Here is a 13,749-nt window from a genome sequence, read left to right on the forward strand (position 1 = left end):
TGATTTTATTTCTGAGTTCTCAGTTCTATTCCATTGGTCTACGTGTCTGTTTTTCTGCCCATACCATGCTGTTTTGATTATTGTTGCCCTGTACTACAAGCTAAACTCAGGGAGTGTGATACCTCCAGCATTGTTCTTTTTTCTTAAGATTGCTTTGGCTATTCGGGGTCTTTTGTGGTTCCAAACAAATCTGATTATTTTTTTGTTCTATTTCTTTTAAAAAATGCCATTGGGATTTTGATGGGGATTGCATTAAATCTGTATATTTCTTTGGGTAATATGGCCATTTTAATTACGTTGATTCTTCCAATCCGTGAGCACGGAATGTCTTTCCATTTCTTTGTGTCTTCTCCAATTTCTTTTAAAAATGTCTTGTAGTTTTCAGCATATAGGTCTTTCACATCCATGGTTAAGTTTATTCCTAGGTATTTTATTCTTTTTGCTGCAATTGCAAAAGGAATTGGGTTTTTTTGTTTCTTTTTCTGAGATTTCATTGTTAGTATATAGGAATGCAATGGACATTTTTTTTTTTTTTTAAGATTTTATTGGGGAGGGGGAACAGGACTTTATTGGGGAACAGTGTGTACTTCCAGGCCTTTTTTCCAAGTCAAGTTGTTCTTTCAGTCTTAGTTGTGGAGGGTGCTATTCAGCTTCAAGTTGTCCTTTCAGTCTTAATTGTGGACGGCGCAGCTCAGCTCCAGGTCCAGTTGCCGTTGCTAGTTTCAGGGGGCACAGCCCACCATCCCTTGCGGGACTCAATGACTTGAACTGGCAACCTTGTGGTTGAGAGCCCGTGCTCCAACCAACTGAGCCATCCGGGAGGCAACTCAGCTCAAGGTGCTGTGTTCAATCTTAGTTGCAGGGGGCGGAGCCCACCATCCCTTACGGGACTCGAGGAGTTGAACCGGCAACCTTGTGGTTGAGAGCCCACTGGCCCATGTGGGAATCAAACCGGCAACCTTTGGAGTTAGGAGCATGGAGCTCTAACCGCCTGAGCCACCGGGCCAGCCCCTGCAATGGACTTTTGTACATTGATTTTGTAGCTGGCAACTTTACTGTATTCGTTGATTATTTCTAATAGCTTTTTGGTGGAGTCTTTAGGGTTTTCTATATATAGCATCATATCCTCTTCAAAGAGTGACAATTTAACTTCTTCATTCCCAATTTGGATGCCTTTTATTTCTTTCTCTTGCCTGATTGCTCTGGCGAGGACTTCCAACACTATGTTGAAAAGCAGAGGTGGTAGGGGACAGCCCTGTCGTGTTCCTGAACGTAGAGCCAAAGGGCTTCAGTTTTTCACTGTTAATTATGAGATTAGCTGAGGGTTTGTCATATATGGCTTTTATTATGTTATTTTCCTTCTATGCCTATTTTATTAAGTGTTTTAATCATAAATACATGTTGTATCTTGTCAAATGCTTTTTCTGCATCAATTGATAAAATCATATTATTTTTGTCCTTTATTTTGTTTATGTGATATATCACATTGATGGATTTGCGTATGTTGAACCATCCTTGTGCCCCTGGGATGAACCCCACTTGGTCATAATGAATAATCTTTTTAATGCATTGTTGTATTCGATTTGCTAGAATTTTGTTTAGGATTTTTGCATCTGTATTCATCAGAGATATTGGTCTGTAGTTCTCTTTTTTTGTGTTATCCTTACCAGGTTTTGGTATAAGGGTAATGTTGGCCTCATAAAATGAGTTGGGGAGTACTGTCTCTTCTTCAATTATTTGGAAGAGTTTGAGCAGGATTGGTATTAGATCCTCTTTGAAGGTTTGGTAGAATTCACTACTGAAGCCATCTGGTCCCGGACTTTTGCTTTTGGGAAGGTTTTGGATGACTGATTCAATTTCGTTACTGGTGATCGGTCTGTTTAGATTTTCCAGTTCTTCATGGTTCAGCCTAGGAAGGCTATATGTTTCTAAGAACTTGTCCATTTCTTCTAGGTTATTGAATTTGGTGGCATATAGTCCTTCATAGTATTCTTGGATGATCCTTTGTATTTCTGTGGCATCCATGATAACTTCCCCTTTTTCATTTCTGATTTTGTTTATTAGTGTCTTCTCTCTTTTTATCTTAGTGAGCCTAGCCAAGGGTTTGTCAATTTTGTTAATCTTTTCAAAGAACCAGCGCTTTGTCACATTAGTTTTTTTCTATTGTCTTTTTGTTCTCTATTTCATTTAGTTCTGCTCTGATTTTTATTATTTCCTTTCTTCTGCTGACCTTGGGCTTCATTTGTTCTTCTCTTTCTAGTTCTTTAAGGTGAAACGTGAGGTTATTTATTTGGGATTTTTCTTGTTTCTTGAGATAGGCCTGTAATGATATAAATTTCCCTCTTAAAACTTCTTTCGCTGCATCACAAAAATTTTGGTAGGACGTATTTTCATTCTCATTTGTTTCTATGTATCTTTTGATCTCTAATTTCTTCTTTGACCTGGTTGTTCTTTAAAAGTATGTTGTTTAATCTCCATGTATTTGTGCTTTTCCCTGCTTTCTTTTTGGGGTTGATATCCAATTTCAAAGCCTTATGATCAGAGAATATGCTTGGTATGATTTCAATCTTCTTAAATTTGCTGAGGTGAGTTTTATGTCCCAATATATGGTCTATCCTTGAGAATGTTCCATGTACACTAGAAAAAAATGTATAGTCTGATGTTTTAGGATGAAGTGCTCTATAAATGTCAATTATGTGCATTTCATCTAATGTGTCATTTAGGGCTGCTATTTCATTATTTATTTTCTGTTTGGATGATCTAGCCATAGCTATCAATGACGTATTTAGGTCCCCTAGTATAATTGTGTTTTGGTCAATTTCTCCCTTTAGTTCTGTTAGGAGTTGCTTGGTATATTTCGGTGCTCCCTGATTGGGGGCATAAATATTGATGATGTTATGTCTTCTTGTTGTATAGTCCCCTTTACCATTATGAATTGTCCATCTTTTTCTCTTGTTACCTTTTTCACCCTGAAGTCTGTTTCACCTGATATCAGTATAGCTGATTTTCTCTGGATACCATTTGCTTGGAGTGTCAATTTCCACCCTTTCACTTTGAGTCTATGCTTGTCCTTGTAGCTGAGATACGTCTCTTGGAGACAACATATGGTTGGGTTTAGTTTTTTGATCCAATCTACTACTCTGTGCCTTTTTATTGGTGAGTTCAGTCCATTTACATTTAGGGTGATTATTGATATGTGAGGATTTCCTATCATTCTATCTTTAGTTTTCATTGTTTCTTTGCCTTTTTGTTGTTGTCTATTATTTCTGTGTGGTGGTATTCTATGATGTTTCCCTTTGTTTCTTCTTTTATTACAGTATGTATTTCAGTTCTGGATTTTTTTTTTGAGTGGTTTCCCTTAAGTTTATGTAAAAGAAAGTTTGATATTTAGGGTATTCCATTTTCTTCAGCATGCCTACTTTCTCCATTCCCGTATTCTGGTTCAGGCCTTTACTCTCCCTTTTTGTTTTGGTTGCCACAAATTGTCCCTGTTGATGGTGGTTGAATAGCCTCCTTTAGTATTTCTTGTAGTGCAGGTCATGTATTAGAAAATTCCCTCAGCTTCTGTATGTCTGGAAAGGTCTTTATTCCTCCTTCATATCTAAAGGATATCTTTGCTGGGTATATTATCCTTGGCTCATAATTTCTCTCTTTCAATAGTTTGAATATTTGGTTCCACTCCCTCCTGATTTGTAGAGTTACTGCTGAGAAATCTGATGATAATCTAATGGGCTTTCCTTTGTAGGTTACCATCTTCTTTTCCCTGGCTTCCTTGAGGATTCTTTCTTTGTCAATTTTAGACAGCTTCAATACAATGTGCCTTGGAGAAGGCCTGTTGGGGTTGAGGTAATTAGATGTTCTATTTGCTTCTTGGATTCGAGAATCCAGTTCTGTCCATAAGTTTGGGAATTTCTTATCGACTGTTTGTTTGAATATACTCTCTGTTCCCTTCTCTCTTTCTTCTCCTTCTGGTATGTCCATTATTCTTATATTGCTCTTTCTGATGGAGTCAGAAAGTTCTGTAGAGTTCTTTCATTTCTTTTAAGTCTCAAGTCTCTTCTTCCATCTGTGTCATTTCCAGGTTTTTATCTTCGATGTCACTGATTCTTTCCTCCATCTGGTCAACTCTACTACCTAAGCTGGCTATTTCATTCTTAATTTCTTCTATTGAGTTCTTAATCTCCAGAAATTCTATTTGGTTCTTTTTTAAAATTTCAATCTCTTTGGTAAAATGTTCATGTTGTTCTTTGATTGTGTTTCTGAGTTCATTAAACTGCCTTTCTGTGTTTTATTGCATCTCTTTGAATTTTTTTCAGAACTGCAATCTTGAATTCTCTGTCATTTAAGTCACATATTTCCATATCTTTAAGTTCATTTTCTGGAGACTTTTCACTTTCTTTCTGAGCTGTCTTGTTGCCTTGGTTATTCGTGGCAATTAATGATTTATTATTTGTCTTCCTAGACATCTACAGGAGTGGGTTCTGCAACAGGTTGATAGGAAGAGGTCTTTCTTTTGTTTTCCGGTATATGTTTGTAGAATGTTTTATTTTCTCTCCATCTACAGTCTTTTTTTCTCACGCTGTAGTGTTATATTTTCTCTGCACTATTCCAGCTTCTCACACAATGGGGGGATTCCCTGGAAGGCGGGCTTCTCCTCTGTTAACAGTTCACCTAGGTCATAGTGCGCCATGTCCTTCATGCCGCCATTTTGATGATGTCTCAACACTATTCTTCAACACTGTCCCCTCACTCTCTCCTTTCCTCTTAAGTATCTGTTCCAGGCTTGTTTGCTTGATCTTGACATTTGAAGATTACAGTATATTTTGCAGACTGCCCCTCAAATTAGGTTTGTTGATGTTTCCTCATGATTGGGTTCAAGTTCTTTTCTTGGTAGGAAGTCGTAAGTCGTGTTGTGCTTCTCCCATTGCTTCCAATTGGGATACATGCTTTTGAATTACCCCATTATTGGTGATGTTGACCGTGATCATGTAATTGAGGTGTCTGCTGGGATTCTCCACTGAAAAGTTATTAATATTTTGTCGAGTTGTACTTTGAGACTATAAATATCCCGTTCCTCATCAATCTTTACCCCTTGCTGTTTCTTGACTTCATGAATTACTCCTGTGATGGTAGCCACATAGTGTTTTCTAATCCCACCACTCCTACATGTATTGGTTGGCATTCCATAAGGAAGGCTTTCTTCTCTCCTTCATTTACTTAATATGGACTTGTGAGTTTCATTTTTATTCAGTGATTGTATACTGTCATTTTGATGCTTGTATTCAGATTTGCCCAGTGGGAACCCCTTCCAGTACTGCTGCGACCCATTGTTCTTTGAGCACTTCAAACAAATTGATCCAGGCCCACCTTGTACTTTTTCTGCCCCAGTCTGAATCAGCCATTTTCCCCAAGGAGTTCTGGTCTCTTGGTGGAGAAAGGTATTTAGAAACCTTTGCTATCGGGGTGTTCCTGTTCCCAGGCCCCCGAAGCAGATGGAGCTGAGGGATATATATCTATGTATATAGTAATATATACACACACTTATATCTGTATTTCTATACTTAGATATATTGAAAAACATCAGATTAATACATTTGATTCCAATCCAACACTACAGGATTTATTCTAGTTTTGATTCTCTCTCTGCACTTGAAGTTCCCTTTTCCAATAATCCCAACTCCTATGATCCTTATTATATTGGGCCAATTCCCTCACACATAGCCATTCTTTTGCCACCATTCACACACGGATGTCCTCACCCCTCTTGGGCTCTGCACCCCATTCCAAGCCACTGTTGCCACCACTCCCTCATACAAATACCATCCTCACTCTGCCCTGAGTCCAGTAACCCCATGGGGTCACCACCATCCATCCCTCTACCCCTCTGCTAGCAACTACTGAGCTTGGCTACACCTAATGAGTTTTAAAAGGTAGGAGGAAAGGAGGAAGGGAGCTGCCATCTTTTCCATTGTACTGAATTTATTTAAAAGGAAAAGAATGAGTCACTGGAATGGTATTTCATTTGTCTTTTGAAATGAACAGACACATTAACTCAAGTGGTCCACTGAAGACCTTCTTTGCATCTCCGAGACTTTCAAAGCAACAGGAACAGTTTTTATTCCATCTTCCTGGCACCTGACTTGGGCTTTGGGCTTAGGTGAAAAAAAGATGAGCCTCTTCCTGCCCCCTGTTCCCGTTTCTTTGCCATCTGCTAAGCTCTGACTTTTTTATCTGTCAGGCTAACTTGAACTCCCTAAGGGATTTTGCATACTTTTTCAGCCTTAGCATTGCTAATGATGGACAGAGGACAATTAAATGTGGTCAGGGTAGATTAAAGCATGACCTTGGTGCCACTCAAAAAAATATAGACTGTCTAGACTATCGGTCTGACTCCGAATGGTATCTCTTGATATTTTTAATACAAAAAAAAAAAAAAAAAAGTGCTGCATTGGCTGGGAAGGGAGCTCCACGTGTGAAACTGCTCAGGAAGTTGTGTGGTTTAGATTCGAGTCTAATAGAGAAGTGTTTCTGAAACTGACTGATCTTCCTAAGTAGTGTTAATTTGTCTGAGGAGATCAATTCAGTGTTGTTTGAAAAATGAGGCCCAGTTTAGTTTGAAGCAAATGCACTGGAGCTATTGGAGTGGATCTGTGTTCCTGAAGGTGGGCCCCAGGGTAACACAGCACGCAGGGAGCAAGGGTCCTTACACCACAGAAGGGGCCCATCTCCGATTTTGTGTGCTTCATCTTGAGCCTGGCCTCTGCTAATGCTGTCAAATCTTTATTTTGCAATGGGTCTGCTACCTGCCTTCATGTAAATTCATAAGGTCTCTGGTTGGAAAATTAGGGCCTTGTAACCTTAGTAGGAAAAGGAAAATCTAATGGACTAAGACATCCTACTTTCCCCTAATTGATTCCTCTCTTTGCTTAAGGATACTACTTTAGTAATAGCGGGGAGCTCTATCTGTGGCTTAAAAGATGAGCACAGGACAAACAGCGTCTTTCACTATGTTCACAAAGGCCTGTTCTTTGGTTTGTGGCTGCAGCTGCTATTTTCAGAGCCCGGCTGCATCGATGCATTACAGATTTTTGTGTGTTTCTTAATTTGGTGCGCAGGTTATGATTTGAGAAATGGAAGAAGTGCTGATGGTGAATTTCACAAGTAAAAACATGGAAATGGTACATTATTTCAATTAATTTCTAGGTTCAAGATTGGACATTGTCTCTGCACCATAGTCTATGGACTAGACTGTGTGACCAAGTAACAGGACAGATAGCCACAATCTGATCCCATGCTCCAGTGGGGGACCCTGAGACACAGTAACCAGAAGCCTTGTCCAAAAGCTCAAGCGTGGCATCTTCACCCTGAGGTGAGCCCTAAATTGCATTCGTTCATTCATTCCCCACCTTCCTTTCTTTGAGTTGGGAATTCTCCATTAAAACTTAAAATACCCTTAGAAAGAGCTGTACTTTACACATGAATCAGTAATAGCATGTTGGAGAAACACCTCCCAGGGGATGGTCAGGACTGGAGAACGCCCTGACATATCTCAACGCCCCCCGCACCCTCTTCAACCTTGCTTCCCATTACTCAACGTGTATTGATTGGATGATGAAGGCTGACACCCACTAAATGAAGAGTTCCTTGGGGGCGGGGGTACTTTGTATCCTCAACACTTAGCACAGCAGCACAGCGCCTGCCCATGGCTGGGTCACCATGAGTGAGAACTGAGTGACTAAATAGCTTCTTCCTGCCCTGCGCAATATTCCCCCGCCTCCTGGGACACCTCTTGACACAGTTTGTCTTGAACTGCAGAAGACCACAGTGTGTAGGGCTATGGTTGCCAGGATCAGCAGCTCAATCTGGCTTAAATGAGAAAACGAGGCAGAAGGAGACAGTGTGTCGTGGACCACGAGGGCAGAAATGTGCAGAGGCCTTAGAAGAGCCCTCGGAAGTGGGTACTCACCACCACTGCCCTCGGCTCTCTAAAGCCCTTCTGTCTACTCTGCCATCCACTTGTAGGAGGGAACAGGAACCTAGCTCTGGAGGCTTAACAGTTCAGTAATAGCGGCGTGTTGTGTGTGTGTGTGTGTGTGTGTGTGTGCGCGTGCATGTGTGTGTGCATGTACACATTTACGTGTGATGTAAGCAGTTCCCAGAATGGGTTTACCGGCCAGGGAGAGTCCCCAAAAGGCATCCACAGAGCACTAGTTTTGTTTCATCTTCCCAAATATTGACGTTGTCAACTGAACACTCATATCAACTAGATATTCCGTCACCAAAAAGGATTTATTTGGGAAAAAGAAAAAGAAAAAATGGGCTGCAACCCAGCACCACTAGCGTGTGCAGACCCAGCAAGCCACGTGCACGTTCTGGCTTGTGTGCTAAGATGCAGGGTATTTAAGGCAGGGGGGCAGGAAGTGAGAAGCATAGAGCTTTATGGAAAGGAAGTTAGGCCCACAGAGCCGGACCAGGTGTCATGAACATCCATGAGCCGGCTCCTGCCAGCCTGACCACTTTTCTTACAGCCCCAGTTCATCTTTAGCAACATCCAAGTATCACCATTATTTCCTTGATCTTTTAAAATTATTTGCATTCTTAAATGTATTTTTAAAGGAAACCATATTACTGCTATAAATGTAAAATAGTATCACTTGTCATGAACAGAAGGTATTTTAAAAAACAAATCCAATGAAAACAAAAGAATGCTATAAGTTCTAGCTGGATCCCATTGCCGGCCAAATGCTCTGAGCCATAGGCCTGGCAACAGCAGTGAACAGAACAGAGTCACAGACCTCTCAGAGGTAACATTTGGATGGGGAGAGCCCAACAACAAACCCACAGAACATATATCAGGTGGGCATGTGCCAGAACGAATTGAGCAGGACAGGAAGCATAGAGAGGGGATGGGGAACAGGGTAGAAGACCCTCTGGGATGAGGTGGACAGAGAAGGTCTGGAGGAGGCGACACCCCTCATGGGATGTCTGGGGGAAAGGCCTTCTAGGCAGAAGGAACAGTCACTGCCAAGGCCTGAGTGAGAATCATGGTAGACTCCCACACTCTCCACCCTCGAGCGTGGGGACCACTGCATCATAAATACACGCCTTCGTAAGAGTATTACCCAGTGCGCTATGTATTAAGAAATGAGTCAGAATGATCGCTTGCCTCCTACTGACCCTCAAGTGCAGCCAGAGTCTGGATTCTTCTCGGTTCTAGGGACTATTAAAATGACGAAGCCAGCCCAACTCACAGGAGTCTGGTATGTAAACCAGGATTGTTGGCCTGTGATCTGAGATGTAACTGACAAGCCGAGGGGATCTCCCCAGGAAAGGAAGCTGCTTGAGAAGCTGAAGTAAGATCAGAAGTTGATTGTTAAGAATACACCAGAGCCCAGGAGTCAGATGGCACCAAGAGAGGCTTCTGCCAATCCATGGCTGTCCCGAGCTCCCCGCACCAACCGGGCAGCTGCCGAGCAGACCTGTGGTACAACGGGTATTTGTTTAAACCTTAATACTCTGTAAAAAGCTTTTCACATATTTCATCCTCTCAGCGCCCCTGTGAAGTATAATTATCTCCATTTTACAGATGAGGAAATCTGAGGCTCAGGAGGGTAAATGATTTACCACGGTCAGACACTCTGTGTTAAACGTAAAGTAATTAGCTTAAGATTAAGGAGGGGTGGTTTGATATAAATGATATTTGACGTAATGTACGGGTTTAAACATTCTTGACTCCAACCAACTCTGTCTGCCCAGAAGACAAAACATTACGCCTGCTCAGAGGTTTACCCTGTTGCTGCCCTGGGGGAGAGAGGGAAGAGGAGAGACGGCACTGGCTCCTGCCCACACCCCTTACCCTCCCTCACCCCCCACCACCTTGCAATCTCCCAAGGAAAAAGAAAACACTGCAACTATCAGAAGTGTAACACAACTATCTAAAGTCCACAAAAAAAGCTACATAAATTGTGTTGGTTTTGCGACATTGTCCAATTGCAACATTTTCATCAAAGTAGAAAATTTTAATCCACCACCTGTCCCCTGTGGTGGGACCCTGCCTTTGAGGCTCAGCTCAGCCTGCGGTGAAGGGAGGACCTCGATTCGGCTGCCTCATCTTCCTGAGGGACCCCACCAGGCCCAGGGCCAGCATCATGGGCTGTGTGTCCTGTTCAGTCACACAGCGCCAGATGCTCAGAAAGGCCCACGCTAATTTTGGTGCTCTGCTGTTGCTCTCTTGAAATTGTTAATAATTTTTTAAGAAGAGGACCCCGCAAATTGTGTAGCTAGTCCTGCTGCTGCTTCTTTCTTGCCCCTTCCTCCCTCCTCCTTCCTTAGGAAAGAGCATCTTCTCTTGACTTTTATTTTTCACTTCTCACCTTGTCAGCTAACCCTTGGCGGCCTTGGATTGGACCTTCTCATGCAGGATAGGACCCCCAGCCCACCTTTGGCTCTTCCTGACTTTCCAAGTCATTCGCTCTCCCATCAGGCGGGCTTTTCAGACACCCAAGCCCAGACAACCTCAGGACTGACGCTCCTGCTGGAAAGGCCCCACATACACCCCATTTTCTCATGGCCAGTACCTTCTCCTCATGAGAGTCTCAGCTTGAACCGCCCTCCCCCACCAAGAGTCCTTCCCTACTCACACCCTTCCCCAGTATGGCCACTATTCCTCAGAACCCTTTCCAGGCCCACAGTCATTCTACTTTATGCAGCTTTCTCTTCCTCAGACACATAGCAGATTTTTTTGTTTAGTATCTGCCTCCTGTCTCTAGACTATAAGCCCCTTGGGGTCAGGACTTTGTTTACTTTATACACAGTTGTATCCTCAGTACTTGTAATGGTGTCTAGCACATAGAAGGTGCTCAATAAATATTTACTGGATGGGTGAGTCATAGACTGTCACCCAGGAGCTGGGTCCATAGAGATCATCTGGCATCAAAGTAAGGAAAGTCAAGTTCTGTCATCTAATCCAGCGAGAAATGGTGGGGCCGAAGCTGAAATTCTAAGCCTGGTAGCCAGGGTCTGTGAACAGAAAGTTATGTCTAAATGTTTCTCAGAAGCCAGGCATACCTGGGAAAGAGTAGGGAGTGAGAGCCAGCAAGGGAGCAAAGCTACCCAGCTTCCCAAAGAGGGAGGCCGGATCTGGATGGTTGAAAGGTACAGAAACTATTCTAGGGAAGCCCTCTGGCTTGGGCCCGATGGTACCGAGAGACTGCAAAGGAATGAATGAGCTGATCCTTTTTGAATCTTTAAATGCCAGTTGTACTCAGATAATTTCCAAATCTATGTCATGAGCTAAGGGTCTCACTTAAGCCTTGAACTAGTTTATCTAAGTACCTCCTGGACATCTCGCTCCCTGGAAGGCCCTTGGGTACCTCAAACTCAGTCTGTCCAAAGCTGCTTGTAAGGGTACAGACTGGGGTTGAAATTCTGGAGTCACCATTTCATTTGTCCTCTGTGTCATCTTGGCCCAGTTACTAAATTCCTCTGATTCTCAGTGTCCTTAACTACATATAAATTGAATGTAAACATTAATAATAATTCAGTAGTGCTAGTGGCCCCATAACTCAATCCTAACTTCTTGCAAAGAACAGCATCAAACGCCAACCTCTCTGGGCTATTATGTATTTACAAGGCTCGTTTGTGTAATACACACTTTTGTTATCCATTGTGTATTGAGCAGATGTATCAATGGTATGTACCTTGGCAATTTTTGCCTGAAAAGACTCAACATGTGTTATTGAGTGAGTCTTGGTAAGATGGTAGCAGAAAGCACTAATCTACATTTCTCCTCTAAGGTCTCAAAGAGCAGTGAAGAGGAGGTCAGCTCTTTGGGCTTTCAATGAACTTTGCCCTCAGTCAGGGTCAGCTTCTCCACTAGGCACAGGTCACATTTCTCCATTGTGGTGCAGTGTCTGGGGCCCACAATATCTTTAGGAGCCCCCAAAATGTTTTAAATTTATTTTATTATAAATCCAAAAGAAAAAAATGAATATGACAGTCATGAATATATGATAATGAAGGCAGCTTAGATTGTGTATGTTTTTATACCAAGATTGTAAAAAAAACTAGCTACCCTGTTTTCCCGAAAATAAGACCTAGCCAGACAATCAGCTCTAATGCGTCTTTTGGAGCAAAAATTAATATAAGACCCGGTCTTATATTATATTATGTTAGATAAGACCGGTCTTATAGTAAAATAAGACCAGGTCTTATATTAATTTTTGCTCCAAAAGACGCATTAGAGCTGATTGGCTAGGTCTTATTTTCTGGGAAACACCATACCTTTTAGATACATAGATGATAGATAGATAGATAGATAGATAGATAGATAGATAGATAGATAGATAGATAAACAGATAGATTTTTTTTTTTAATGGAGGAAAGAGCCCATGAAAGTATAAGTGCCCAGGGCCATGATAGTCACAGAGTGGCCAGGCCCTCATTGGACATTAGCCTCCCAGATGGAGGGGCAGAATTGATGGAGGTAGATGTGGGTGAACCGTTCACTCCACTTTTCCCATCTGCCCAACTCTCACTGTCTCAGGGAACCATATATGTGGGAAGAATTGTGTAAAGCCTCTATCCTTTCTGAGTGCATGCAGGGCAGTCTAACTGGGGGAAATATCAGTGGGTGAGGAGTTTGGAATGGTGGCATTCAGGGCATCAAGGAACTAAATCCAGCCATTTTACATTTATTTTTGTGGAAATAATTTCTATTTATATGTTTCTTGCTAGGACTAGCATTTTCCTAGAGCATGGAAGAGCAGGACTTCTTGGAGAGGATGTCACAGATCAGGTAACCCTCGGGCAGGGTCTTGGAGGATGAAGAGTTTTTCCAGGTGGATGGGATGGGATGGTGTCTGGCCAAGGGAACAGAATTTCACAAAGACCCATTTACAGGGAAGGACAGCAGATGGACAGGATCACCGCTGTTCCAGAAGGACAGTGCGTGGAGCCGTTCTCCGAGCATCCCGTGAGAATTAAATTGTGTTCTAGTCGGTTCCTTCACACAGATGGTGGAGGTCTCACATGCCATGCTGTGGAGTTGGGGCTTTATCCTGTAGGCAGCAGAAGACCAGTGGAGAAACTGAAGAAAGGGCAACAGAATAATTTCAGGGACGTCTAAGTTACCTCTGACAGCAGTTGGGACAGAGAGAATCACAGGGGATAAAGGGGCATGTGGGTGGGTGGGAGTGATAGAGACCAGAGCAGAGAGGACAGTGAGAAGAAGGTTCCGCTAGTTCCAACAACACAGGATGAACCAACGCTATGGAGGTGAGGAGAGAAAGGTGAGAGCAGGGTCGGCCACACTTCACCCATACAGTGGATGGGATTGGTGATGGGTATGAGACGAGGGAGGCAGGAGGTGAGAGAAACTGAGAATAACCTTGAAATTTCTGGCTTTAATCATGGGGGGATGTTGATGCCATAAGTAGGGCTTCAATCAAGAGAAGGAAGAAGAACTTTGAAGGTATGGAGGAGGGAGAGTAATGAGTAACAAATAACCTTTTATTGGAAAAATAAGAATGAACCTTTTATTGAAAAAAGTAATAAATAAATAAAGGCGCAGTTCCCAATAGGTTGTGTACTGCTAAGAGGCCAGTGCACTGAAGACTGAGCAGAGGTGTAGAGACAGCTTGTGGGGGTCCATCACCCATCCCTTCCCCCCCAACCTCCAGTCCCTGAGGGAACCAGAGCAGCTCTTGGCAGCCATGTTTCTGCCCAGTGACCCACTCTCTGGCCACAGAT

At 42.5% G+C, this 13,749-nt stretch overlaps 1 long non-coding RNA gene across 1 annotated transcript; it reads left to right on the top strand.

Moving 5' to 3' along the window:
- The first annotated feature begins 7,170 nt into the window (after positions 1–7,170).
- Positions 7,171–13,106, top strand: LOC141568801 (uncharacterized). The gene is made up of 3 exons (XR_012492013.1): positions 7,171–7,369; positions 12,736–12,796; positions 12,901–13,106. It is a non-coding gene; the product is annotated as an uncharacterized LOC141568801 (long non-coding RNA).
- The last annotated feature ends 643 nt before the right edge of the window (positions 13,107–13,749 follow it).

The sequence above is a fragment of the Rhinolophus sinicus genome, linkage group LG15, assembly GCF_036562045.2.
Source record: "Rhinolophus sinicus isolate RSC01 linkage group LG15, ASM3656204v1, whole genome shotgun sequence".
In the NCBI taxonomy this organism is placed as follows: Eukaryota; Metazoa; Chordata; class Mammalia; order Chiroptera; family Rhinolophidae; genus Rhinolophus; species Rhinolophus sinicus.